The following is a 259-nucleotide window of genomic DNA, read 5'->3' as shown; positions in this document are numbered from 1 at the left end:
CTCCAATTCTTTCTGTCAATTTAACGGACTTGGCAGAAGTAAATTCATTTATCGGAAGTAATTTTTTTTGTAATGTAATATGTGCACGAGTTTCCTCTATCGAATCGTTTATTCGATTACAGCCAGAGACATGCGTGTGAAAATTCGCCTCGATTGAATAATGAAAAAACAAGTATATTCTACAGTAATTCTCAAGATAATACAGTTCTACCATAACCATGACCCTCTACCCATCCACACATGTTTGCGGTCATGCGCC

The sequence above is a fragment of the Fopius arisanus genome, unplaced genomic scaffold, assembly GCF_000806365.1.
Source record: "Fopius arisanus strain USDA-PBARC FA_bdor unplaced genomic scaffold, ASM80636v1 scaffold00079, whole genome shotgun sequence".
Taxonomy (NCBI): Eukaryota; Metazoa; Arthropoda; class Insecta; order Hymenoptera; family Braconidae; genus Fopius; species Fopius arisanus.
The sequence above is the reverse complement of the archived record's forward strand: the minus strand, read 5'-3'. Positions refer to the sequence as shown.